At 57.4% G+C, this 23,879-nt stretch overlaps 1 protein-coding gene across 5 annotated transcripts in view; it reads right to left on the reverse strand.

Annotated features, from left to right (window-relative positions):
• PAK4 (p21 (RAC1) activated kinase 4) overlaps window positions 1-23,879 on the reverse strand; it is a 45,129-nt gene that overhangs the window by 15,112 nt on the left and 6,138 nt on the right. The window contains exons 1-2 of one of the 5 annotated variants that reach the window (XM_087421777.1): window positions 6,056-6,208; window positions 2,113-2,425 (exon numbers count right to left, since the gene is read on the reverse strand). The exons of 2 other annotated variants lie outside the window; for them this stretch is intronic. The gene's annotated coding sequence lies outside the window, so the exon portion shown is untranslated. Of the gene's footprint in view, window positions 1-2,112; window positions 2,426-6,055; window positions 6,209-23,879 lie in introns of those variants that run through there. 2 more of the 5 variants (XM_087421776.1, XM_087421779.1) reach the window with 2 other exon arrangements.

A 23,879-nucleotide genomic window follows, 5' to 3' on the forward strand; every position in this document is an offset into this window, starting at 1 on the left:
CGCCTGTGCAGATGCCAACGCCAAGCTCAGTGACACCCATGACCTCAGCAGAACAGCTCTTCTCATCCCCATCGTGCAGGTGTGGAAACTGAGGCACACAAAGGTGAAATCTCTCGCTAAGGTCACCAGGCAGAGCTGGGCCTGGAAGACGGTCCAATCGGCTACAGAGTCGACATCCTTAATCCCTTTGCTGGCCCCCAGACTCCTCGCCGTGGCCCACGGGCCGTGTGCGGTCTGCCCATCACCTCTCTGCCCTCCTCCCCTCCCACACGCCCCTCGCTCACTCCGCCCCAGTCACACGGGCCTCCTCGCTGTTCTTCAAACCCCAGACACGTCCCACCTCAGGGCCTCTGCACTGGCTGTCCACTCCACCTGCTGGAACCGTCTTCTCGCTGATCTGCACGTGGCTCCCTCCTCCCTCTTTCCCTCCACACTTGCCTGTGCTCGAACGACCCTGTTCCTGTCCTGTCACCCTCGATGCCCCTTTCCTGGCTGTATTTTTCCTCAATGCACTTACACATACACCGTGTGTGTGTAATTCTTGAGTGTCGTCCTCTCCCACGAGAACGCCAGCTCCACAGGGGCAGGGCCGGGCCTCCCTCTTGCTCCCCCGTACCCCAGTGCCTACCACACTGCCCGGCCCCAAGCAGGCACTCAAGGAACACCGGGTGAGCGAACCGATTCATCTGCACCCGCTACACTACCCCCGCTCAGACGCCAAGACGGCCGGGCAGGACTTGTGAAACTGGCAGAGAAACACTGGGAACCCAGAGGCAGGGGGTGAACCAGCAACCCCAGAGAGATGGAATAGGGGAGCGCGTGCAGCCCATGGCCACTGGCCAGGGCACAGACAACTCTGAAGCCCAGCGTTTGATCCAAACACGCGGGCACATTTTGCATCCTACTCTAAAATGTTGATTTCAATTAAAAAGAAAGCCTTTGAATTATTCAGCACATGGGACAGGCAGTTTCCAATCTGTCCTAGCAGAAGCCTCGCGTTATCCAGTCACCTCTTGCACCGACTTGTTCTACCCTCTGACCCCTCATGAGAAGAAAATTGCCCCCCCCAACTCCCCCCACCAAGGAAATCAGCCCAGGGCGAGAGAAAGACCCATCTGTGTGACAAAGCCGTGCGTGCGTGTCTGTGTGTGTGTGTGTGTGTGTGTGTGTGTGTGTGTGTGTGTGTGTAAAAGTCCGGCCCCCTGCTGCCCCGGCCCCCCAGAATAGAGCTGCTCCCTGCAGTGGACAGAGGAGGGAGCTGACCCAGCCAGACGCGGGGCCCAGGGGCAGAGTGGAGGACGTGGCAGGGGCACAGCTATCCCTTCACACCCAGCAGAAGGAAACCCGCAATCAGGAAGGGGAGGTGAAGGAGCGCTCGCCACCCCCAGCCTGCCCACCATGCTTCCACCACCGGCTCCCACTCACGCTCCTGCCAGGATCTTTACCTACCAGCTCCCGGAAGCCCTTCCCTGCCTCAGTTTACCCCCTACCTCCCTGGGCTGTGCTCTGACAACGGAGGGGGAGTCCGGCCTACCACCTGGCCCACAGCAGGCTCCTCACCGCCCCCCTTACCGCCCCACACCCCCCCCCCAACACAGCTGTGCTCAGCTTTTGCTGCCCACCTGCACAGCCCCCACTCGTCCCACCCAAATCTCTCTTCAGGCCTCCCACCCTGAGCCTGCTTCCTCCAAGGAACCCTCAGGCACCTGTCCCCAGACCCCGCCTCAAGCTCTGGAACTGACATGTCCCCAAGCCCCCTCCTTGGCAAACATCTACTCTGCCCACAAACGACCCCATTACACCCACCCACCCACCCAATTACTGATGGCCACGGAGGGCTGATCCCTGCCAGGCCCAGGGCCAGAACAGCCAGAAACACCCCAGCCTTGGCAGAGCTCACATTCTAGGGGCAAGGAGACAGCCAATAAACGAGATCAGAAAAACAGAGGAAGTAAGATGATGAGGCTGAGGAGAGAAATAAGGCAGGGATCAGGAGTGTTGAGGGTAGGGGGGGTTGGAATTTTCAATGAATGGGTCAGGGAGAGCCTCACTGAGAAGGTGACACTTGAGCAGGGACCTGAGTGGGGAGGGGAGAGGGAGCCACGCGGGTACCTGGAGGAAGAGCGCCCAGGCAGTGGGAACAGCCGGTGCAAATGTCCTGAGGCGGGAACATGCTGGATGTGGTCACAGAGCAGAGAGGAGGCCGACTGGTGAAGAGGAGGCAGATCGTGTGGGCCCCTGTGGGCCACGGGGAGGACGCGGGCTTCCACCTGAGTGAGACGGAGCCACGGGAAGGTTCTGAGCAGGAAGGGATGGGGCCCAACTCAGGTGTTCACAGGTTCCCTCCGGCCGCCTGTGGGCACAGACTCAGGGGCAGGATGAGACGGTCCAGCAGGAGACGAGGGTGGACGGGACCACGTGGGGCCTGTGGAGGCGGAAGAAACGGGCAGGTCCTGGGCATGCTGTAAGGTCGAGAGGGCAGGACTTGCAAGGGCCCGCACCACCTCTCGTACCGGCTGGAGCGGGGGCGGGGGCCTGGTCTGGTCTTGCCCATCACCGAGCCCCCAGCGAGCGCCTGGCACATTCTGGACTCGGTCCACCCTCTCCCGGCCTGCAGCCTCGCCTAACGTGTCAGATAGTTCCGAGCACGTCTATGGTTGTCTCCCGCTAAGTTGGCCGCTCAGATCGGGAACCACGGCTCAGCTGGTCACGGCTGGGTCCCAGCGCCTAGAGGTCGCCCCTTCGCGGTGGCCAAGTGGATGGAGGGGACGTGCACACGTTTCCAGCGCTGACTCTGGCTTGCAGACCAGGCCACACTGAACCCTCTGAACAGTTCCTGGGTGAGTGGGTGGGTGGAGAGTCCTCTTCCTTCCTGTTTCCCAAACCAGGAAACTGAGGCCCAGAGGGAAGTCACTGCCCAGGGCCGTCCAGGGCCATCACAAATGCGTCCACTCTGACCCACAGAGAAGGCCTTTTGATGCCCCATCAGCCTCCTGCTTTCCAGCAGCCCCGGCCCCAGCCAGGGCCTCCACTCCAGATAACGGATCCAGAGGTTTACGGGACAAGAGCAAGGGCAGAGACAATTCCACTGCCGCTGTGACCTAACAAGGCCCTGCCACCTCGGGACTCATCGCCTCCCCGCACTTCACTCCAACCAATGCTGGCCTCCTCCTTTTAGTCTTGGACACGTCAGTCTTGTTCCAGCCTCAGGACCTTTGCACCTACTGTTCCCGCTGCCCAGAGCCACATGGCTCACCCTTTTTTGATATTCGGATCTTAGTGCAAATAAAACCTCCTCAGAGAGGCCTTCCCTGACCCCCTGAGAAAATCTGCGCCCCTGCTTTATAGCTCTCCACACATACACTTGCTTACCGTCAGGCCCCCTCCTTCCCTTCCCCAGTGGAGTATCGGCTCCCCGAGAGCAGGGGCCTTGTCTGTCTTGTTCGTGCTGTGTCCCTGCATCTAAAGCAGGGCCGGGCACACAGTGGGAACAAACAGTGATGCCACCTGAGGAGGCGAGGTGGTGGGGCCAGAGGACAGACAGAGTCCCCGAGGCCCGTCCCACACTGCCTGGAAGTCTGACCCCGACACCCGAGAAGGAACTAGGGCCCAAGTCTTTGGAGACGCAACCTGGCGACTGAGTGAATAACCCAGTGTGTGTTCCAATTACAAGAGGGGCCCCACTGTGAGCCCACCCCAGCCCTGCCCACCACGGGGAGGGCCACCCAGCCACGCGGCCCGGGCTGGAAATTTGAGGAAGTGGCAGCCTATTTTAGTTACAGGCAAGAGACAAATTATACAGCAGGGGATGCTGCCGGAAATCCATGAGTCCCTACCATTTATGGGTGAAATCTTATAAAAACACACAGGGCCGGGGCTCACCCTGGCCTTGGGCAGCAGGGCGTGGGGTCGTTCCGGCCAGACGCAGCGCCATCCTCCCCCGGCCAGGCCTTCGCACAGACTCTGCCAGGACGAGGACTCAGCAGGCAGCTGGTGGCTAAGAGCAGACTGCCCAGGCTCAGGCTCCAGCTCCACCACTTTCGAGCTGTGTGCCTCTGAGCAAGTGACTCAACCTCTCTGGGCCTCAGCAGCCTCATCTGCAAACTGGGGGTAATAGTAGTCCCTGTCTCCTGCGAATGTCCGGATGATCGAATGAGATGACATGTTGCAAAGCATTTAGAACAGTGCCTGGTGCCCAGCGGGTCCTTATTACAGGTTATTGCTGTTATTATTACGGCCGTTGTTGTTGCTGCTGCTGAATGAATGAATAAAGGAGGCAACAAATAAATGAAAGAGGATGTCGGGCCCAGTCTTCTCCTGGCCAGAGGAAAATTGTCTGTTGAGTCTTCCTTTCTCCGGGGCTGGGACGGGGGAGCACAATGGGCTGCCACCGTCTGAGGAGAAGTCTGCCCCTCCTGCTGGACTGGGAGCCCTGGAGAGGACAGGGCCTGGGGCCATCTCAGCCACGCTGCATCCTCAGCCCGGGGAAGGGCACAGTGCAGAGTGTGTGGCTGAATGAAGAGATGCTGCTTCCTTTACCAGCTGGGCCGGGCCACTGCTCAGAGCCCCCGGGGAGGCCAGGCGGCTCCCCAGGCTCGGGTGCCCCCTCCCCACCTGGCCGGCACAGCAGGGCCCCGACACAAAGGGCACTGTTGGTGTCGCTCCCCGCCAGAGGCGCCCAGGGTGGGCATGGAGGCCACGCAAACCTGAGAGTGTGGGTGAGCCCAGAGGGACTGGGAAATCGGAGTAGACTTCATTCATTCCTCCCCGCGGCAGGGCGGGAGGGAGGGAGGGGGTACTAGGCAGAAAATAGGATCCGAACCCCCAAGTCCCCTGGAACCCAAGCCCTCCAGGCCATGCAACTGCCCGCTAGACAGACAGACAGACACACACACATACACACACACGACTACATGCAGACACTGGGAGACACACTACACAGCAACCAAGCCCACAACACACACTGCCCTCTCATGCACGGATCTGAAACCTAGCAAGGAGCACAGCGACATGCAGTAACACATACACAAGAGCCCCAGACACAGAAGCACGAGACAACACTCCACAGTGCACAGGCTGTCTGCAGGGACCACGACGTGGACAGCGCGTGGACACCCAGCCACATAACCAGAGACGCACAGGAACACACACAGCGGTCCCTCAGAAAACCCCGAGTAGCAAGAGACGGCGGCAGCCCCCCAACCCCACAGCACCTGGGCACCCTGGCAGCAGCTGACAGGAAGGGGGATCCCACCCTGAGCCTCGTTCCCGCCTCTGGAGCACAGGTCCCGCAGAGCGTGCGGAGGAGCTGGGAGGCATCAGCGGGAGAATGTGGGAGCAGCAGCTGAGAGAGGGGCCTAGCTCAGAGGAAGCTCGCAGAATGCAGGGCCAGGACCATCGGACAGCCCACGGCTGTGTCCCTGAAGAAGCCACAGACCCAGGACCCCCTCCACAAACACTGTAAAGACCCCCACACCCCTAGAGATGCAGGACCTCCAGAGAGAGACCCACAGACACACACCGATGACACACACTGTACAGATCTCAGCTACCCCCTGGAAACAGAGGCACATGTGTGCACACACACGATCCCACAGACGCCCCATGACTGCCAGACTGACTGAGAAAGGTGTACCCCAGGACCCCATACACGCCCAGGAGTACACCCTGAGACACAGAGGTAGACCACAAGATCCGCACAACCCCAGATCCACACACAGTAGGTAATGAGACCCCCGACAGACCCAGGCACACCCACAGCCACCTCCAGGGTCACCAGAGTGACCAGTGAGGCAGACCCCTGAGAACCGCCCCCACGCCCACCAGAACCAGGAACGTGCTCCACTGGGATGCTCAGGGACCCGTGCAGAGACACGTGTAAGGCCCAGCAGACAGACACCTGTCACCATGACACACGGAAACACAGTGCCCCGCCCCGGCCCCAAGCAAGGTGTGGCCCCTGGAGCACACTGCTTACACTGGCTCCAGTGGCTCTGGTGGCCAGGAGGCAGGACTGCCCTCCCCTCCCCTCCGCCTGAGGCCCGGGCCAGCTCACCTGGGCCATCCTCTTCCCTCGGTCCCGGGCCACCCTCAGGGGGCGGGCCAGCGGACAAGAGGCTGCCAGCCGGCAGAGCAGGGAGCGGGGACCAAGGCACTCCCCGGGCCCTTGATGCGGGCACCCACCGAGGAGAGCCGGCCGGGCTGTGCGCCCCAGCCTCCCTGGCAGCGGGCGGTGACGCGGCCCTGCCCTGGCAAGAGTCGAGCTCAGCTGTGGCTCCAGCCCTCCGGGGCGGAGGGCGGAGGGCTGGAGGGAGGCGGGGCCACACAGCCCACACCGCCCTGCAGAGGGAGGGGCAGGGACACAGGAGCAGGGGACCCCAACCACAGCCCTTGCTTCAGCAGGGTCATACCCCACACGCACACGCACACGCACACTCCCATCTCACTCCCCGTGCCAGGCTAGGGGATTGGGGCCAGGGAGGCCACACAGCATGGGGCTGAGGGCCTGGGAGCCGCTGGCTGGGCGGCTGGTGGGGCAGCCCGGGCGGGGGGTGGGTGGACTGTGACATGGAAGGGTGGCTGGAGACCTGGGGCTGGCTGCAGTGCCCTCTCTCCCACGCCTAGGCTGTGATCCCAGTAGGAGCTCTGAGAGGGCCTACCCCACTCCCCCATTAGGACAAACCTGAGACCTGCAGCCTAACCAGGGAGGGGGCAGGACGCGGGGAGATCACGGTGAACCCCCACGTTGCCATCTCTAGGCGTGGGAGCAGGGCTGGGGGATGTGGCTGGCAGGAACAGAGAGAGAGAAAGGTGGGGAGGGCTGGGCCTTCGGAATGCCTCGCTGGATCTGTCTGATCAGGATGCTCTAACCCTTCAGAACATAAGTGGCTGAACTTTCCGGAGAACTTACTCTGGGCCAGACCCTGCTCTCAGCATGGACACGCATGAAGTCGCTTTACGTCACCACTGCCCTAAACGGACAGGGACTTTATCAGGACACCATTTTACAAGGGAGTAAACAGGCCCAGAGAGGCTGAGTGACTTGCCCAAGGCACCCAGCAGGGAGGGCAGGCCATCCGTCCCAGTGCCTGCGCATGAGGCTGGCTTGCTCAGAACCCCCATTCCAGAACAGAAGAAACAGATGCTCAGAGGGGGAATCCAGAATGGGCTATGCCGGCACCACGCATCTCAGCCTCACACCTCCTCCCCCTTCAGACCTCACTTCCTCTGCAGAGCCTTGGCTGGCCCAGGCCAGAGCTCCCCAGGTGAAACTGGTTCTTGCGTGATTGTCCGTCTGTCCCCCAACGACCGGCTCGGGGGACAGGGGGTGGGGCTGCCTGCTTCATTCCTGTCCACCCTTCGGGCCCTACCTCAGGCACCTCCTCCTGCAGGAAGCCTCCCTCACCCCCAGGCTGGGTCAGGTCCCTCCTCTGGGCTCCCTCCCAGCGTTGCCCCCTCCAGGCTGTCACTGTCTCTGACACGTCTGTCTACCCCGCCGGTTCACACATTGGCTGAGCTCTTGGCACACCCCAGGCAGGCCTGTTGGAGGCCCTGAGAACTCAGCAGTGGACAAACCAGACAAAATTCCCTGTCCTGGGGGCTGACACCCAAGTAGGACTGCTCCCCCACTGGAGGGGGGATCCTGTGAGCAGCAGGGACCGGATTCGCACAGGTGGCCAGGCCCAGGGCAGGCGCCTAGTGAGCGAGTGGCCCAGGCGGGCAGGTGGACAGAGACGTCTTGTCCTTCCCACTCCCTGCTCTGGCGCCCGCAGCCGCTCCTACAGTAGCCAACTCCCCAAGGACTTTACCACTTGGAGCAGGAGGCCTGCACTGGCCCCAGGGCCTGGAAATCTCACCCACACGCCTCCTGTCCCCCACCTGCCCACCATGCCAGGGCCCCAGTGGGGCAGGTCTAGGGGACTCCACAAGTCCCCGATCCCAGGCCACCCCCTCCCCCACCGGGGTGGAGCACCTGTCAGGCAGCCACCCAGAGAGGAGCCAAGTGGGGCGGGCTCCCCAAACCGGACAGGCTGGTTTGGGTTCTGCTGGGGGAGGAGGTCAGGCCCGGGCAGTTCTGGCCGGCCTGGGAAACTAGGTCCAGGGGGAGGGCCTGGGAGAGGCAGGCGGGGGTTGGGGGGGGGACCCCTCCTCCAGAAGTCTCTGGAAACAAGGGGTCTGCCTGGGGACAGGCCTCACGGGCAAGGAGAGGTCGGTCTAAGCTCCTCTCATACCGGAACGGACCTCTGTTTTACTATAAAACTTTTAAAACACCCCAAAATAGAGACTAAGCCAATGAACCCTCATAAAACCATCACTCACACCCTCCACTGCTCACACTCTCCCACCTTTGGGCTCCGTCTGCCCCTTCCTTTCCTCTCCTTCTCTCCGTCTCGGGCTCTGTCTCTCTAACACGGGCACACGGTTCAAAAGCCAGCGACACCAAGGTTAAGCGGTGCCAGGAAGGCGCCTCCTGCCCTCCCCCAGCTCAGCCCTGGGGGCGACCTCCACTACAGGTGCTTCTGTTTCCTTTTGGAGAGAGCCCACGCATGCGTGCGTGTGTGCGCACACACATGCTTACACGTTTTTTAAAAATACCAGAAATGCAGCACACCACACACCATGCTGCCCTTGCTCTTCTCCAGAACGCTCCTTGGCTCCCCTGCGCTGGAGGAGAAGGCAGCAGCCAGTGGGGGAGAAGACGCGGCCTCGGGACCTGGCAGCGCTCTCCCGGGCACACACCCGAGCAGCTGCGCCCCACGGACAGGCAGGGGAAGGCTGACGCAGCACAGCCTGAATCGGCCAGAGACTGGAAACCAGGCAAACGCTTGTCCGCCGCAGACGGACACTGACCTGAGATCTACCGGCTCCACGGAAGAGGACACAACAGCGAGATTAACGACCCACAGCCACACGCGGACACACGTCAAAACTGATGTTCAAGAGAAGCAAAATACAAAATGACACATCCTAGGACTTCGTTTAGAAAACGTTCAAAACCAGACGACACGAAATACGCTGCTTAGGGGCGCATACAGAGGTGGCAAAACCAAAGAGAAAAGCAGAGACTGTCACAGCAGCAGGGGAGGGGCTCTGGGGGCTGGAACCAGGCTTCTTCACCTGGAGGGGGGCCATGCGGTCTCTCTTCATGGTAACTGGTTATGCTATACATTTATGCTTTACGCACTTTCTAGCATGTATGCAACAATTTTAAATTATGATTTTAAAGAAAAAATTCTCTCTCTCTCACATGCATGCCTGCATCTCTGCAAAGCGGCCTCGCTACGTCAGCAGCTGCGCGCAAGGGCCGTGATGCCAGAGCCAGTCCCCAGGGGCCAGGCCGGTGGTTCCAGCCTTTTGCTCCTGCAGCTGTCACTTCACAGGTGTGCCAGCGCGTCTGTGGCCAAATGCCTCGAAGTGGAATTGCAGGCAAAGCTCTGCAGTGCCAAGCTGCCCCGAGTGAGGGCCGCCCCACCGGCAGCCCCTTGGCCTCCCAGCCCAGGGTGTGGTCACACTCTGACCTTCATCAGACAGGGGAGTCTGGCCCCTCACTCTCAGCCTAGTTTTCACTGGCATTTTTCCACTTAGGATGTGCATCCTTTCATATTTATAAAAGCCATCAGAATTCCTTTTCTGCTAAGCATCTCTTCAAAGCCTTTCCTATTTTTCTGTGGGGTCGGGGATTCCTTTGCAAAACCCATGTCCCTTTCCTGCTGAAACCCTACTGGGGGTAGCACAGCTAAAGCCACCTCCTCCGCAGGGTCCCCAAGCTCTTCCCACCTCTCCCGCCTCATCTCCCCACCCGCTCCTCCCCCATCATCAGCTCAAGCGGCATGCAGCTTCCTTCCCACTGTCATGGATTCTGTCAATCCACGACTCCCTGTCCACCACGTGCACCCAGGCTGGGGCGGCAGTGCAGCCTGGTCCCTGCCCTCTGGGGCTTCTAGTCAAGGATCACACAAATGAAATCTGGCTGGAGGGACGAGAGTGTGGTGCAGCCAGGCCAGACAGGGGCAGGAGCCAGGCCATGGGGGAGCCGGGGGAGCCGAGGTGGGACGGGGGAGATGAGGACGGGCCTGCACGTGGAAGAGGTACCTCTGGCTGCCTGGTCTGTGGAGGACGGGACAAGGGGGCCTGAGTGGGTGTGGGGACAAGAGACAAGACCAGAGCACTGCTCCAGGAACCGATGAAGGCACCCCGGATGGCCGGACACAGAGAGGGCAGGACAGACCGGAGCTACGTCTGCCCAGAAAAAGCATCACGTGGTATGAGTCAGATACGGGGGCTGAGGACGAGGCTGGGGCCAAGGCAAACGCAGCGCCGTCTTCACACAAGGAGCCCAAGAGGAGCCCACAATGCCGGGCCCCAGGCCCCAGAACAGCTCAATTCTGAAAGAGATGGATAAGTGGGAGGACCCCCTCTCCCCGATGTTCAGGCCTGCTACACGGCTACAGCAATCGAGACTGTGGACAGACACACGGATCAGTGAACAAAACAGAGACTCCAACACAGCCTACACCCAACAGGTTTTTAAAACATCGATTTTTTCCTCGTGGTAAAATATATATAATACTTACCATTTTTACCATTTGTAAAGTGTATAATTCAGTGGCACTGAATACATATACAATGTGTAACCACCATCACTGTTGATACCCAAAACTTTTTCATCATTCCCAAAAAACACCCTGCACCCATTCAACCATAGGTCCCCATTCCCCCTCCCCCAGCCCCTGGTACCCTCCACTTTACTTCCGGTCTCTATGAGTTTGCCCATTCTAGGCGCCTCACGTCAGTGGAATCTTACAATATTTCTCCTATGTCTGGCTTATTTCACTAAGCATAACGTTTTCAAGGTGCATCCATATTGTAGCATATATCAAGATTTCCATCCTTTTTATGGCTGAATAATATTCCATTGTGTGTATATACACGTTTGCTTATCCATTCATCTGTTGATAGATACATGGGTTGTTTCCACCTTTTGGCTATCGTGACTAATACAACTATGAACACTGATGTGCAAACATCTGTTCAAGTCTCTGCTTTCAATTCTTTTGGATGTCCCCTTAGGAGCAGAATTGCTGGGTCATAAGGCGGTTCTACATTTAACCTTTTGAGAAACTACCAAACTGTTTTCCACAGCGGCTGCACCACTTTACATTCCCACCAGCAATGTACGAGGGTTCCAATTTCTCTACCTCCTCACCAATACTTGTTATTTTCCATTTTTTTGACAACAGCCATCCTGGTAGGTGTGGAGTGGTATCTCATTGTGGCAATTTATTTTTGACAAAGAAGCATAAGCAAATTCAACAGAGGAGAGACAGCATTTTCAACAAATGGTGCTGGAACAAGCGGACACCCATATGCAAAAAAAATGAACCTTGATCTAAACCTCACTTTGCACACACATTAACTCATAACACAGATCACAGGCTTAAATGTAAAATGTAAAACTATAAAACTTTTAGAAAACAAACAAACAAATCTTTGGGATCTAGGGCTAGGCACAGAGTTCTTAGATTTGATACCAAAAGCACGACTCATAAAAGGAAAATTTAATATTGTACCTCAACAAAATTAAAACCTTTTGCTCTGCAAAAGTCCATGTGAAGAGGATAAAAAGCTACAGATTGGGAGAAAATATTTGCAAACCGCATATCTGACAAAGAACTACTATATAAAAGAGATAAAGAACTCTCAAAATGCAACAGTAAAAAAAAATCAAACAATCCAATTAGAAAATGGGCAGAAGACATGACATTTCGCCAAAGAGGATGCACAGATGGCAGACAGGCACATGAAAGGATAGTCACCGTCATTAGCCATTAGAGAAACGCAAATTAAAGCCACACTGAGTTATCACTACACGCCTATTAGAACAGCTAAAACAAAAAATTGTGACACCACCACATGCTGGTGAGGATGCAGAGAAAGTGGATCTCTCATACACTGCTGGGGGAATGCAAAATGGTCCAGCCACTCTGGAAAGCAGTTTGGCAGTTTCTTTAAACATGCAGCAGCCATACTGACAAGCAACTGCACTTCTGGATATTTGTCCCAGGCAAACAGAAATTTATCTTCTCACAGAAACCTGTATGTGACTGTTTATGGCAGCTTTATTTCTAACAGCCAAAAAGTAGAAACAACCCAGATGTCCTTCAATGTGGTGAATGGTTAAACAAACTGTGGTACATCCATACATGGAATACTATTCAGCAATAAAAAGGAATGAACTAATTTTTTATATTTATTTATTTATTTATTTATTTTTCCCCCAAAGCCCCAGTAGAGAGTTTTATGTCATAGCTGCACATCCTTCTAGTTGCTGTACGTGGGACGCGGCCTCAGCATGGCCGGAGAAGTGGTGCGTGGGTGCGCGCCCGGGATCCGAACCCGGGCCGCCAGCAGCGGAGCGCGTGCACTTAACCGCTAAGCCACGGGGCCGGCCCCAGGAATGAACTATTGATACTGGCAACAACCTGGATGAATCTCCAGAGAATTATGCTGAGTGGAAAAAAGCCAACCCCAGAAAGTCACACATGGTATGATTCCATCTACATAACATTCTTGAAATGACAGAATTATAAAAATGGGGAACAGATAGATGAGTGGTTGCCAGGAGTTAGGGATGGGCCAGGGAGGGGAAGTGGCTATAAAAAGGCATCAGGTGGGATCCTTGTGATGGAATGTTCTGTATCTTGACTGTATCAATGTCAATGTCAACATCCTGGTTGCGGTCTTGTACTAACTATAGTTTTGCAAGATGTCACCAGTGGGGAGACCGGGTAAAGGGTACAGGGGCTCTCTCTGTCACTTCTTACAACTGCAAGTGCTTAGATGTCTCCTCTTCCAGGAAGCTTTCCCTGATTTCCTAGGCTGAAGCCAGGGCCTCCCACAGACCTCTGGGCTTCTCCCACCACAGCTGTGACATCTGGCCTGTGCTTTCCCGACAGTCGCTCTGGGCTGTCACTGCCTGGTGTTGTGTCTGTCTCCCTTACTGGACCACAAGTTCCATGAGGGCAGGGCCTCGGGCTGACATGTCACCAGCCTGTCCCAGGCATCAGCCTGCACAGGGCTGGACTCAGAGGAGGTACACAGTGAAAATCTACAAAATGCACGAGGGAATGGCAGTAAGGGCAATAATACTCACAGCTAGCACTAAGAGGCTTCCATGTGCAGCTCTCCTTTGAGTATGTTACGTGGATGAAGTAACCTTTATACAACCCCATTTTACAAATGGGGACACTGAGGCCGATGGGGGGAGTAGCACCCCGTGCCCAAGGTCACCCAGCCAGCAGGTAGCAGAGCCGGGTGGCAAACTCAGCCTGCCAGATTCAGAGCCTTGGAGAGCAATCTCCACCCAGAGGGCCTCGCCATGAAAGGCTGGATAAGCCTGGCTAACAGGGCCCTCAGGGAGTGCGCCGGGGCAGAGGGGGCAGGGAAAGTGCAGTGACCCTCCTGCCCCCAGCCCCCAGTGCACTCCCACGTGGACGGGGGTCCCACCCTTCTCCAGGGAAGGCTGCTCCGTGGCACAGACAGACTGGGATGGTACAGAGCCCCCTGCATACCTTACAGGGGCTCAGGGAGGGTCCCATACACGTCAAGGGCCTATAACTGAATCCCACCTGGCGACCTGGGAAGGCAGCAGTGCCCTCCGTGGACAGGAAACGCCCACTTCCACCTGAGGCAGTGGTTCAACGCGGCTGGAGCAGGGGGCTGCGGGCCTGGGGCGAGAGGAGCCGAGCACCCCGAGGCTCCACCAGGGCAGGGCCGCTCTCATCTGGTTGTGGGGGGCGGGGCCTCTGACCCATGCTGCGGGGCATTCCTCTCAGCATGGGGCTTCATTTCTCCCCCTGCAGAAATCGTGAGAGCGAAATATTGAGAGCGAGCTGCAGCCAAGAGCTGGCAGCCTGGTACTGTTCACGCAGTTCACAAACCCGTGACAGCACGGGATCCTATTCAGGGAAGCGACGGGGGATGGCAGAGAGCCCCGGGGACCTGCGGAGGGACCCCCGGCTCTCACCATGCAAGGGCGCATTCTCTCTCAGCTGGACAGCCAGCCCAAGGGCGTTATCAGGCAATTCCCCATTCTCTTGCAGGCACGTGAAATCTTCCATCATTCACCAAAAAAGAGACAATAATTTAAAAAAGAGGGTTGAAGTTATTTGATAACGCTAGAAAGAGCACTATCTACAAAGGGCTAGAAAGTGAAGGAGGGGGCTTTTCGGGCGCCGACAATGCCCGTCTTCTTGATCTGCGTGGTCGTTTGGTGGGTGTTTGCTTTATCACTATTCATTAAACTGAACACGGAGGTCTTAGGCACTCTCCTGCGCACGTCATACTTTACTCCCGTGCAGGAAACACCAGCGATAGCAGTTCTGATATCTGGAAGCTTCCTCTAGACGTGCGTGTGCCTGCAGACAATCTCCTTCTCTGTGCAAAGGCTGGAAGTGCGAGCGCAATCAGAGTAGCGGTCCTCCGCGGCCCCTGGCAGCTCCCTGCCTGCTTCCTGTGAGGAAGACAGGCCTGGAAGCAGCCAGCGCCAGAGCCCCTAGACTCGGCCACAAGCCCGGGTCTCTCCACGTCCCGGGCACTCTCGTGTCCTGCGGGACTCACACCTCCAGGGAGCCTTTCTGGCAGCGGGAACATACCCACCCACGGCGCCCCTGCCTGGGGCACCACAGCAAGCCACACAGAGTGGAAGGAGGTGATCTGGTAGAGAGTCCCCACAGCAGGGCCAGCCCTGCTGGCTCATCTGTGCCCTGCGTTGGACACACGGGATGCCAGGGAGGCCAGCTACAAAGGGTTATGTGTGGGCACCAGGCCAGTGCAAAACAAGGCAGTGAGCGGTGTGCTGTGAATGCCCCCATGTTGCAGAGGAAGAAAGTGAGGCTCAGAGAGGGGAGGTGCCAGCCCAAGGTCACACAGCGTGTATGAGAGCCAGGATTCCACAGCAGGTCGGACGCAGGCCAAAGTCCAGCCACAGGCCAAAGTCCAGCCACCTAACTATGTTCATTCTCTCATTCGTTCACACACTCAACAATTATTACACACTCTGTGCGTGCCAGGCTCTAGGACACAGCAGTGAATAAGATAGGCCCTCCTTCCTGGAACTGACATCCCAGTGGGGGAGACAAGACGATACGCAAGTCAACAAAGAAGTATATGACAAGTGGGAGAGGGGACAGAGAGCAGCCAGGGAGGTCTCAGAGCAGGTGGCATCTGACCAAGACCAGTGGGAAGGGAGGGAACCTCGTGGGGATCTAGGGACGAATGGCCACTCCACCAAGGCCTGGAGCCCGCCTGGGACATTCCAGGAGGTGCGAGGAGCCAGCGTGGCAGGGAGTGAGGGCCGGCGGGCAGGGAGAGCAGCAGCTGAGGTCAGAGGTCGACTGAATGCAGAAGAACAGCAGCTCCAGAGCACAGCCGTGCACCCCACCCTCTCCTGCGGGTCGCTGAGTCCTGACCACAGCCCTTCAAGGGACGTGCAGTCCCACCCGCCCCCCACCCGCCCCTGTTACCGAGCAGGAAGCAGGTGGGGATGGGAAAGCCTCCCGGGGGGCCCAGCTGGCCAAGGGCAGGGCCGGGGCAGGAGTCCAGCTCTGTCCCTACAGCTTAACCACCAGGCCAGGCTGAAGCGGGCAGAGTCGAGGATTGGGGTGCGGGTCGGGGACGGCTCTCAGGTGGGGCCTACGGTCCTAGCAAAGCAGGAGCCCAAAGCTGTGCACTTAGGACACGGTTCGCTGGAGGCTAACACAGCCCTTTGCTCCCAGGCCCCAGTTGTTCCCAAGCCTCAGTCCTGCAAGTCCCTCCTGCCCCATTTCTGCTGCATCTGGGTACCAGCCTTCCTAGGAGCGACTGAACAATTTTTTTCCCAATCTACCCTCTATTTTTTTTAATTAAATTAAATTTATTTAAAAAATCCCCCAGACACTAACGTTGACATCATGTTCACATATAGCACCACCTATGAAAAAAACTGAACCTGAACATAATCGAGCTTCTAGACCTAAGTCTCAACTTACAGGAAGCACAGGGGACAAAGGAACACGTTAAATGACACCACAAGGATGCGTCCGCCAGAGCCAGACTGGAAAACACTAGAGGACAGAGGGCCAGGGTCTTTGACAGATAAACAACCCAAACCACGAGCACAGGAGAGCTGACGGGGAACCCGACAGCCGACAGAAGACTTGAGCGTTATCAACCCCGCGCAGAGCGGGGACCCTGTCTGGATCCAAATCAAACAAGCAAATTGGAAAAAGGATGATAAGACAGCTGGGGAAAGGGGAGGCTATGAAGGAATTACTGGTTCCTTTCTTCCTGAGACAATGGTCTGTGGGTTTTTTTTTTAAGACTCCTTATCTCCTATAGGAGAAAAATCTGAAATATTTATGGCTAAAGAATATGACGCTGGGGTGGCCAGCCCCGTGGCATAGCGGTTAAGTGCACACGCTCTGCTGCTGGCGGCTCGGGTTCGGATCCCAGGCGCACACCAAGGCACTGCTTGTCAGGCCATGCTGTGGCGGTGTCCCATATAAAGTGGAGGAAGGTGGGCATGGATGTTAGCCCAGGGCCTGTCTTCCTCAGCAAAAAGAGGAGGATTAGCATGGATGTTAGCTCAGGGCTGATCTTCCTCACAAAAAAAAAAAAAAAAAAGAATATGACGCTGGGGAATTGCTTTGAAATCATCGGGGGGAGGGTTCAGATGACAAAGCCTGGTCGTGGCTGGTACCTGCGGAAGCCAGGGACAGGGACATGGGGAGGGCATCCAACCATCCTTCTGAGCACGTGTGAACATTGCCATCATACAAAGGTTCTAAACCTTTTACAAAAGGAAATGTGAGCTAATCAAAACAGCAAAGAATCATGGATCGCTCGCCCCGTAAATCTGAATTACTAAATCCAAGCACACCCCTGCCTCTAATAACTATCCCGGTAATCGCGGCAACAGTAACCCTAATGACTAATGACACGGTGATGGCAGCCCTGCGCTGGGTGTCACACACAGGCTGACTCACTTCATCCTCCCAGCAAGAACCCTTCTCCCCCTGCTCCAGATGAGGGGACCAGCACAGAGCTCTGGGGGGCTCAGCGCCTAGCCCGAGGCCACAGAGGAAGCTTTGCTGAGCTGGGGGAGGCCCAAGGGGGAGCTGGGCACCCCAGCCCTTACCCGGAGGGGTGGGGAGAGGAGGCCGGGGAGCCCTCGGTGGGCGGGGACGCACGGGAGCACTGGACTCTCGTTCCCCTCATTCCCATCAAACAATCAAGGGTCCTGCAATGCAATCATCACATCTTAGTATAAACTTCTGCTGAGGGGCCGGCCCCGCGGCTTAGCGGTTAAGTGCGCGCGCTCCACTGCTGGCGGCTGGGGGTTCGGATCCCGGGCGTGCACCGACGCACCGCTTCTCGACGCACCGCTTCTCGACGCACCGCTTCTCTGGCCATGCTGAGGCCGCGTCCCACATACAGCAACTAGAAGGATGTGCAGCTATGACATACAACTATCTACTGGGGCTTTGGGGGTAAAATAAATAAATAAATCTTAAAAAAAAAATAAAAAATAAACTTTTGCTGAAATGAAACCACTGGCCACCCCACGGGAGCCTGGAATGGTAACTGGCAACAGACGTCACCACCAGATTCTTGGGCCACGGAGGGGTCTGGGGTCACAGGATCTGTCAGGGTCTGGCCCCCTGGATAGCGCTCCCTGCAAGGTTGCAGAGTCAGTCCAGTACCCTCGACCGTCAGTGGGATGTGTGTCCCCCACGTTCCCCCCACACCGGGGGCCAGAAGCATCCTGCCCATCCTTGTCCTGGGCCTATAGAAACCGTCTCCCCTCTGTGGCTTCGTGGGATCCTGGCTCTAAACAGGGAGGCCTGGGAAGCTCCTGCCAGGGCAGGAGGGAAGCAGAAATGGAAGGTGGGAAGGAGGGAGAGAGACAAGAGGCAGAGACACGGAGAGAAAGAGAGGAGCAGCGTGGAGGTGGGGAGACAGACAGAGAGCCACCCAGACAGGGGCCTTTCCCGGGCCTCGGCTGCCTCGTCTGTAACACGGGAACGCTAGTCACATCTTCCCAGAGTGAGTGTGGCTGTGGGGTGACATGACTTAATCCTGCCACGTCAGAAGCCTAGAACAGTGCCCTGAACATCACAACAGCGAGTACATTTGCCATCGTTTCTGTAGGCCAGTAGCTTTCGTCCTAGCTCAGAATCCCACTCAAGTCAGCCAGGGAGTTAAAAAAAAACCCAATGTCAGGCCCTAGAGCCAGATATTCGGACTCAAAGGTCTGGCTTGGGCCCCTGCATGGACGCCCCCACCAGGTGACTCTACTGTGCAGCCGGGGGTGAGCACGGGATGGGGGGGTGTCCCCCACCCCTGAGTCCTGGGGGAGGGGGTGTAAAGTGAGACAGACTGATGAGGCGGGGGGAGGGCGAGGGAGGGGTGGGGTGGAGAGGGCAGGGCAGTGCCCAGGAGGCCCCTCTTGGCCTGTCCACCCTCCCCCACCTTGGGCCACTGGGAGTCTGGGGCCTGCTGAGGAATGCGAGGAATGAAGCCAGGCCTGGCACGGCCAGCTCCGGTCCCCTCCCCCTTCACAAGCTCCCAGGAGCCCATTCTCTGTGTCCAGACAGCCGCCTCCTCTGGGAAGGCCTCAACCATCACTCAGTTCTCTGGGTCTGAACCCCTTCTCCTCTTGGGTCCCCCCCAACTCAAATGCTGGACCACAGGGCGCAGCCCAGGTGTCCCCCTCATGAAGCACTTATCAGTGGTGACGAGTGATCCTGACAGCCGGCAAGGGGTGGGCAGCACTTATCACCCGCTCTGGACCTGCTCTGGCGGGTGGGGGGTGTGGGGCCTAAGAAGGCTTCCCAGAGGCAGTGACCTTCAGGCCAAGCGCCAAAGAACACATGAAGTGGGAGCACTACACAAAGGCCAGCAGGGCTGCAGGCAAGCAGAGGGGGCAGGCCTGGACCAGGAGGCACTGAGTCCCGGCCCCTCCCTGGGCAGTGGGAGCCACGCGAGATTTCAAAAGCAGGGAAGGGACCCACTCTGACCTCAACCGCATCTGCTGCCCTCCACTTCTGTTCTCCCACAGGGATGGAGAGCCCCAGCTGGCCCACTGCGGGGGCCGAGGTACCCCCAGATCCTGCCACCCCCACGGGGAAGGGCTGGGCCCTGGCTCCTTCCTGCTACGCTGTAAGGAGAGACCTCACCAGAGCTGCTTCCCGCATCCCTGAGCCTCTGCCCTGATAATTAAACCGTGAGCTGATTAGTCAAGGAAAACCTTTAATTAGCCCTTGAAATCATTCAGGAAAATTACAACCTCCTCTCCAGGCGCCCTGCCCGCCCCGAGCCAAGGCCCAGGGCAGTGCCAGAGAGGAAGCAGGGAATGGGGGGGTGGGCCCTGCTGCTGCTGCGCTGAGCCTCACCCCGCCAGGCCAAACCCAGGGAGCAAGGCGCCTCGTGGTGGGGGGCACAGGCTTCCTGCCACATCACGAAGGACCGAGGAACAAATCCAGCAAGAGGTGGGCAAGGCCCCTGCTGGCAAGTAGGACACTTTCCTGAGAGCCATCAGAGGAGACATGAATAAAGGGAGAGACACGCCACGTTCATGGACTGGGAGACCCAATGCCGTGGCCGCATGGTGACAGAGGCTTCTCTAACATTTAAGTGGAATTACAAAAAGCCAAGAATGGCCGACACTCTTAAGAAGAACAAGTGGGAGGGTGTGTTCAGCCCATGATCAAGACTTATTATAAACTACAGACATTCGGACCGTGTGGTGCTGATGCGAGAATCAACAAAGAGAGAGAGAAAGGAAGAGAGCACCCAGGAACAGACCCGCTTACGCAGAGACGGGACTTAGATAACGGTGGCAGGCAGAGAAGCCAGTCTGATTTAAGAAATGGTATTTGGGTGATTGGGGGCCCCGGCGGAAAACATGAGAGTGGATGCCCACCTCACATCATACACACACAATTCCAGAACAAATCAAGACCCAATGAGAGGAGCAGCACTATAAAACTATACAGGAAATGAGCGATAAATGTGACTACGCTGAAATGAAGTGCTTCTGTTCATCAAAAGACACAAGAAAAAGTGAAAAGGGAAGCCGCAGATTGGGAGGAGATAGGGTATCATCTCAGATACAAACAATCTAGGATTTAACTCAAAGAAGCAAAAATAAAAATGCAGGCCGCCCAATGGAAAAAAGGGAAGTGACCTGAGTGGGCTCTTCACAGGAGCGGAGCTGGATACTGTTCAGATGTTGGAGAAACAGGTGAAATGCGGCTCCACCTGACTGGCCACCCGGGACATGCAAAAGAGCACCGCCCCTCCTCTGTGAAATGGGTTGAGTGGGCATGGCCATCCCCTGGGATTCCAGAAGGACTGGGCAGGACCAGGGGAGGGCCTCGCAGGAACTGGGCCAGGCAGGCGCAAACCCTCCCTTAGTTTCCCTGTTAATCAGCCGAGGGAATAAGGACTCCCCAGGCCCAAGGTCACGGCAGGCCTTCTCCCGCCTCCGGGCGGGGTGCCCCAGAAGGCTGAGAATCACGAGACAGGCTCCAGATGGGGAGCAACCGGGTCTGCTTATCCACCCACCACGATGTCCACGCAGGCCACGACGGACCAGCACTCCAGAGTATTTGTGGGAGAAGAACTAAAACAACCACATTCACATTTATATGGCAGGCCCCGGGAAAAGTCTGTTAGGAGCAGAACCTCAGAGGGGCCCCAGAACACCCCAAGCTGCCTCAATTCTAGAGAAGAAGAAAATGACATGCAGAGGCCCAAGGGGCTGTCATGATTCCAATCCAGACCCACCGGAGAACGGACACTGGTGTCCGTCTCCCCTCAGTTCCTCAAAGGCCCTCGCGCCCTCCCGCCTGGGACCTGTGCACAGGCAGCTCCCTCAGCCACGAGCACCCGTGCCCGCCTCCTCCCGTAGCTAACTCTGCCCACCCCGCAAGCAGCACTTCCTCCTCTGGAAAGCCTGCCCTGTACTGCTCACCCAGGGCAGAGCCCCCGTCACACGCTCTGGCAACGACACTCACAGCTTATTACAGCCCATTCGTTCATTCATTCACCCAGTCCACCAGCGTTTATTGAGTGACTAGCAGACATCAAGCTGAGGATCTAGCAAGGGACACAGTGAGCCCCCCACCACTATGAAGCCAAGTTGTGGCGGGTGGGGAGGACAATAAATCATGATGTAATGTAAGTACCAATGATGAGGCTACAAAAAAAATCAAGCAGGGGAAGGTAGGAAGAGAAAGCGACAGGTCACAGAGGGAGCAGCATGAACAAAGGCCCTGAGGCAGGACCCAGCTTGGAATGTTCCAGAACAGTGCCGCAGGAGAGAAGTGAAGGCTGCCAGGAAAGCCGGCCAGGATCTTGTGAGGCCTTGGAGGCTTTTCCTGAGAGAGATGAGGCCACGGGAGGGTCCACAGTGGGCAGGGATGCGATCTGGACCAGGCTCCCTCTGGCTTCATGTGGGGGCAGACTGTGGGGGGGCAGTGGGGGAGGGGAGAGTAGGAGGCTGCCAAAATGGTCCAGGCAGGAGATGAGGGTGGCCTGAACTAGGGTGACGAGGAGGAAGAGTGGGAGGCGCCAGGTTCTTTTCTGAAGGCAGAGCAACAGGCTCTCCCGACATCACAGATACAGAGGAAGAAGACGAGTGGAGAGACGATGGAGAGGATGGATGGGGTGCCATCAACGAGACAGGGTCACCAGGGGAAGATGGGGGCTCGGGAGTCTGGCCTATTTTACCTGTCTCCGTGTGGCTCTCTGGTCGAGGCCTGTGTCCCCCAGACTGAGCTCGGAGAGGGCCGCCCGCTGTGCTCACCTCTGGGTCCCACAGCCCCAGCACAGGGCTGATCACAGCACGAGCCCCGGACTCCCACTGGTGGATGGGTAAGAGCCGGTGTGGACAGGAACGCGGAGAGGAGAAAGCAACAGGGGTCTCGTCTCCATGACAACAAGCACGCGCGCTACTTTTACAGAACAGATTATAAGATGCTCCAACGTCAATTAAAAAGTCTGACAGACCAAGTGCTGGTGAGGATGTGGGGCAGCTGCTGGGCATGGACACAGGTGCACCACGCCGGGAGGCTGCGTGGCAGTGTCTACAGCGTCTACTGAAGGTGAGGAATATCCGACCCTCTGACCGAACAATGCACTGGATGTGTGCCCCTCAGCAGCGCGTGCACACACGCCCAGTGGACGCTTCAAAGAGGACACTCACACACGCCCAGCAGGAGACGGAGAACTAAGTTGTAGTTTGTTCACACAACAGAACACCAGCCAGCAATGAGGGCGAATGGAGAACTAACACGAGTGCCCACAGGGAGGGAGCCCGCAGACTAGGGATGATAGAAGGCAGACACGTGGGGACACGCCAGGGACTCCACAGATGTGAAGCACAGAAGCAGGCGAGGTGGAGTTCCACAATTCATGGATGCGCACCTGGTAAAAACTCTCCGGAAAAGCAGGGACACGGTGACCCCCAAGGTCAAGGGAGTGATCGCTACTGGGGTCGTGATCAGGAGGGCGATGGGGGGCATCTAGGGTGCTGGTCCTCTGTCCTCACCTGAGTGTGGTGAAGCATCCGTGCACTCACAATCATCGGCTCTACTGACACGCGCACTTGGCACTTTCTGTAGGCACATTACACTTCCCGATCATTAAAGGTTTACAAGGAAGCGGAATTATAAATGCACATAAATATATATATATACATCACACACACACGCACACACACACACACACACACACGCACACACGGCATTTCAGAGTCAAATAATCTGGGGCCAGGCTGCTGTGGAAGACGTGGGGGAAGGGAGGACGGGGCCGGGAAACCGCTGTGGGCAGCACAGGAGGGGTCCCTAGGGAGAGAGGGGACAGGACTGCCTAGGCGGTCCTTAGGTGGGGGACCATCTAGGGAAGAGCCCTGCCCTCCCGCAATGTCCTCCCTTCTCCGCATTCCCAGCACTGGCCGTGGAGGGGAGCGCAGGAGGGCGGGGAGGGAGGGGGGGAGGCCCAGGAGGGCAGGCGCTTCCCGTTGTGCGGGCGTGGCTGAAACTAGCCTGGGGAAGCTGCCAAAACCGCAGCACAATGCCGCTTTATCAGGAGCTTCCAGGGCCAGCCTGGCACCTGGCAGGGGAAGCAGGGAGGTGCTCCATGGGGGACCCTCCCAGCGCCCCCACCTGTCAAGGTGCTCCCCTCCAAAGCTGTGCAGCCTGCCTGCAATGAAGACACAACAGAGGGGCCTGGGGAGGGAGAGCCCGCCACACCCCCAGTTACGGGGGTGGCAGGTAGGGTGCCATGGTGGTTAGGAGCCAGACTGGCAGCCGCCGCCTGGGGCCGAATCCCAGCCCTGCTGGCTCTGTGACTCCAGGCAAGTCTCCCAGGCTCTCAATTTCCTCCCCTAAGAATGGGGAATAATAGTAACACCCACACCCTGGGGGTCTGGGAGGATCCAATCAGTCAGTTCACAGAGAGCACGCAGAACAGCACCTGTTCATACTCAGAACAGAGTAATCCTCTGAGGACCAACACCAGCAGCTCACAGTCTTGGAGCACTTACTATGCGTTTATATCCTCAAAACCACCCTAAGAGGAGGTACCATTATCATTCCCACTTGACAGATGAGGACACCCAGGCACAGAGAGATGAAGTGACTTGTCTGGGCTCACACAGCTAGCAATGGCCAAGCTGGCTCCAGAGCCCGTGCCCTCAGCCTCCACTGCGGCCCACAGGTTAAGAGCTCCAGAATGGAGCCAAGTGGGCCTGGGTTCGAGTCCTGGATCTGCCACTTACTTGCTGTGGCATTTCCAGCCTGTGCCTCAGTCTCCCCTTCTCAGGAAAAGTAAAA

Source organism: Ceratotherium simum, chromosome 33, assembly GCF_057802395.1.
Source record: "Ceratotherium simum simum isolate JZ-2026a chromosome 33, ASM5780239v1, whole genome shotgun sequence".
Lineage (NCBI taxonomy): Eukaryota > Metazoa > Chordata > Mammalia > Perissodactyla > Rhinocerotidae > Ceratotherium > Ceratotherium simum.